Raw genomic sequence first — 5061 nt, forward strand, 5'->3', positions numbered from 1 at the left:
GACTGGTGCGCTGTTCAAATAGGCTGGCCTTAATGACAGCAACTGTAGCAATCCACACATATAATATACTGTACATTCACACTACAAAGGTAATGAGGTGTGAAGTGATGGCTGATCCAACTTGGTTTAACTAAATCAACTTATTTTGTATTGAGATAAAATGACATTTCATCAACAATATGATGATACTTGAGAATGAAACCTGAGGATACAACAACTTTTATTTATTTTGTACAACTTTCCTTTATTTTGACAAAGCTGCTCTGTGTGGGTTTTAGTCCTACAATTAGTTTCATCTTTGTACCCTTTCCATGGGCAGTGAACATACAATTGATGTTAGGAGTGAATGAAGTAATGTCTGAGAACATGGGGAACAATACCTGAATGTCAGACTCTGTGTCTGTAGCACTTAACATAGAAGCTCATGTCTAGACAACAACACAAAGTTCAGCACCAGACTGAGCTCATTCAAAGGGAAAAGTGCTTGTAATGTTGAGTTGTTTCAGGCCTTGGATAAATTGTTATGTGATTTCCTCAGTTCAAATCTGACAGAGTTTCAGCTCACTCAGCAACAGTTTATCCTGCGGAAAAAGTAGATTTTTTTTTTATATTGTTTTTCTTACGTTTTTTTTCTTTCAGTTGTCTTAGTTTATGTCTGTTTTATTGTGAGTTGAATGGTCATAACCTTTGAAAGTTTCTGAATGCAGTACAGACAATAATTTCTTAAAGGCTGGACTTTCAGATTTCTAATGTGTTGTACACGATGCCCACCAGCTTTTATAATGGACAATGGCACAACATATACCTACTGAAACCATCTAGCATTTCATCTCTGCTATTAGAACAAAAACATGCAGCAACACCCATATGTTACACATAAAATATTTTCCTATGTCACAGATGACCGCAGCTGCTTTGCAGTTCTGTCTAGTGTCTCCTCATCTGGCATTCATCAGCAGTCACATCCTTCCTGGTGTGAAATCAGGGACTTTTCTTGGCCACCGTGCTTGGCTTGGTCCAAACAAGTGGGTGCAGAAGGCCGTAGCACTTACTTAAATGCTTACTCAATGGCAATATTCTCAGCTGTTAGCTCAGCTTTCACCAGAAATGTAATAGGCTTTGGAAGGGTCACTGCGTCAAATAGTCTGGGATGCACACAGCTTAGAGGTCCTCTTGGTGTGAGGCATAGTTAAAACTGCTGTAGGTAGGCATAATAAAAGGTGTTACCATCCAGTGAAATCAGCCTTTGCCTCAGGGAGCTATCTTGTGTGTTCCAAATAATGTAAAAAAGCACAAAGAAGTGGGAATAGGTCAAATGTGTGATAAGACCACTGATGTCCGCAGGGTCTTCACTGTGCAATTTTCTCAGCAATGTGATTAACTTTATGCTGGGGGATCTTTTTTCCTGAGTATAATAAAAGAAAAAAATATTTATTTGAATATCAAACTCTTTGGAGAAGTGGTTATATACCTTTTCATTTTCAGATTAACTTGGTCTACATCAACTAAAACAGGACAGGCCTACAAAGCTCTGCTCTAAGTATTAAATCCCTCTACACAATCTTAACTACATGCTTTAAATCCCCTCGCTATTTCCACTGGGTGGATAGAGCTGAGTGAGTTTGCATTTGCAGCTTTATGCTATGCTCATGATTACGGACAATAGGGGTGTAATCTTACCAGAATGCTTCCATGTGCCCCACATGTAATGTATACTCTCTCATCTGCACTTCAAGAGATGCATTTCTCATTTAAATTCACATCAAGTAAATGATATTAATATTAACCTAACTGAGGCTGTGACCAGGTGTTCACAGCACATTTAAATAAGTTAAATATCAATTTGTGGAAATAATCATTTTTCTCTTTCACAGCTAAGCCAAAAGCCAGCGTACTGTGGGGCTATAAGCCCACAGCAGACATGTCATTTAACTAGGCCCTGGAAAGCCTTTACAAGACCCAGGTGGGCAGTTACTTTCAGCACATTACATTTGGGTCTTAATAACCTGTGGTGTAGCCCCCCCACAGATCCAGTTCCCAGTCTTTTTTGGTTCACTTTAAACATTTCCTCTCTTTACTTTATCGTATAGACCTGAAGCACTTTGTGTAATGTATAAGTGTGTGTGTGTGTGTGTATGTGTGTATACTGTGTATATAGATATAGATGGATATAGATATATGTTGAGAATATATAACAATTATTGGTCACTAGCCACATTCTGGACAGTTCAATCCCATACAGTTACGGCAAAAACACTATAAGAATATGAAAAATAGTCATCTGCACCTTAGGTACTTGTTGCTGGGATTCTTGCATAATTCTTACATAATCCTGTAATGGAACAATGTTTAAGGATGGAAATTCAAGCCCTTGTGAAATGACTCATGAAATGAACAGATAGTGGTCTGAGGTATACAATATATCAATTTGGACCACCTCACTCTGACCTAACAAAGGTTACAACAAACACTATGAGGCTCTATCCACCTGTTTAAACAAAAGCAGCACATCAGGACAATGCATCACAGAGATAAAATTAACGCCGGCTGCATTAGGGGGCCCAGGCAGTCAATGATATCACCGTCACTGGCATCAGTTTTAATGAAAACCCTGAAGAATATCAAGGCTATGCTATCGTCAAAAGAACTGAGGCAAGAATGACTTCACTCCGCTCGGAGAACGAATAATAAACACAGTGTATTAAACTTTAAACTTTAATTCAATATTCCGAGTGTGAAAGAGAGAAAGTGCCCATTAGGTGCATTATTACGAGACAGGGTTGCGGCCAGTGGGCTTGGGCAATTAGTAGTGGCATAAGTCACCATTCAAACATGCATGAATGAGAAATTACAACAGTATGGGGTGCAATTACCTCTCCCAAATCAGTGCGTGTCAGATGACATTATCTCGCAGGCTGAGAGCCATTACTGAACTGAGGGTTTCTAGCCCCACAAGATTAAGGGGAGGTCAACTACTGTGGAGGGAACAGACCATTTGTGATATGAGGACATCTCTCTGGAGACAGAGGGCCTCAAAATGTTCTAAACCTATAAGGCATGAAGCATTTAGGGCTTCATTTCTGTTCGACCACTAATTTTTATTACAGAGTTGATTTATTCATATGTAGATACTGTTGAAACTGTACAATTCAGAACAAAAAGCAGCATGTGCAGCTGCTGAAATGGCACAAGGGACAATTTACAGCAGAAGTGGTAATAGGCAAAACTGCACAGAGTATTGCAACAGACATGTTACTGCAAGTGGTCGTGGGTAATTTGTATTATGTAATCTTGTACAACATCTGTTGAGGAAGATTTGATTTCCTTTGATGGTGTTTTGTGGTGTTGCTTGGTTGTGTTTTAAGCTCCAGTGCAGGGCAGGGCTGCACAGATCATTGACAACAGCCTCCCTTGGGTTTATCAAAGACCACTTAGGTCATGTGTTCAGTTTGTTAAAGGAGCAGTTCACCCAAAAATGAAAGTCGTTATCTACTCACCCCCATGTCAATGAAGAGTCGTCTGAAGTTTCTAAGTGCACAAATATTGCACGTTGCAGTGTTCACCTCAACGACTGAAGCAGCTGGGGGACTTGCTCTATACAGCTTATTTGGTGTAATCCAAGTCTCCAGAAGCCCCAAGACCCCAAATTGATTTTAGGAAGTTATTTACACCACACGTACGTGCATTTGAGCTTTGCATACTCTTCAGGGATGTCTGCTAATGTATTAATTTAAATGCTATCAGTGAAGATCAAAAACTGCATAAATAATGTCTTTTCAAATCAGTTTAGGATACTCGAGCTTCTAGAAACTTGGATTTGTCAGACAAGCTGTGTTGAGCCATTTCATGCTCTTGGGGTTGTTTTTTTTTAAATATTTTAAAACAAGTCTCCATCTACTTCAGTTTATTTAGGAGAATGTGAAAAATTGTTTAGCTGTGAAGATCCAGAAATGGTTGAACTGTTTCTTTAATGATGATAGGATTGTGTCAGTTTCAAGTTGAACTTTAGAACAGTGGGCCTGTGTCGTACACGTGTATGGCGTGTGTACATATATGTGTATAACGCAGGTCTGACATACAACACAGCCTGAATAGCAAGCACAGGTCAGACTGAGGTAAGAACAGGAAAATCAATACAGCTGCCATTAGTATGAAGTTATGCAAGTCACATTAGCAGATGCTTAGACATGCTTTGAGGATGAGTGGTTTGTCATCAAAGATTTAGAGAGTTGTTATGTACGGCTTGAATCCGCTGTTCTTTTCCAGTTTTGGAAAATAGAGATCAATTTTTAAGCTGATTTGTGAATTAGATGAGAGATAAACATTTCATTCAACAAGACATTCAAGAGCACGTGGGGGGTTTTCACAGTGTGAGACTGCTGCAGCTGCATTTGATTATAACGAACAGGGAAAACTAATAATGGGGCCCCTGACTCATCTCTGTCATTGATTAGTCAAGGGAGACCCCTGAAACAAAGTACCCGATGGCCCTTGTGGCCCTGATCAGTCTATTCATCTACCCGGGCGGCTTTTGTCTATATTTTATTCTCACTCACAGTTACTCAGCGGCGCTGGAAATCAAACAAAGAGAAAACTGGAGAGATATTCAAAAGATAAAGTCGGTCTGTCTCTGCATGCAGAATCAGATTTCAGTAATCACATCCGTAATGCAGTTAACCTATCCAAAAGGCTCCGTTCACAGACATCATGTGCTGTCTGGATATGCGCGAGCGTGATTTATCAGTGTGGCTTGTTGGCATCTCTAGGAGTAAACAATCATGACTCAGTGATGCTGTAAATCCGAGGATAAACATCAGTAATTGCAATCATGCAATATTTACACATTTTAATATTCTCAGAAAATCATATGATCAGAGGCACTATCATTTCCTCGGTATGATCGTCATTTTCTTTTACACGGCATCCCAGTTAGCTTTGGCATCATCCCTATCATATTTCGCAGTAGAACACATATTTTCCGCTGACGTCGCTCTGTTTGAAGTCATTTTCCGTAATTTGAGTTATTGTAATGCAGAAAAGAGAACATAAGCCCTTTGGAAA

Source organism: Scatophagus argus, chromosome 8 (assembly GCF_020382885.2).
Source record: "Scatophagus argus isolate fScaArg1 chromosome 8, fScaArg1.pri, whole genome shotgun sequence".
NCBI lineage: Eukaryota > Metazoa > Chordata > Actinopteri > Scatophagidae > Scatophagus > Scatophagus argus.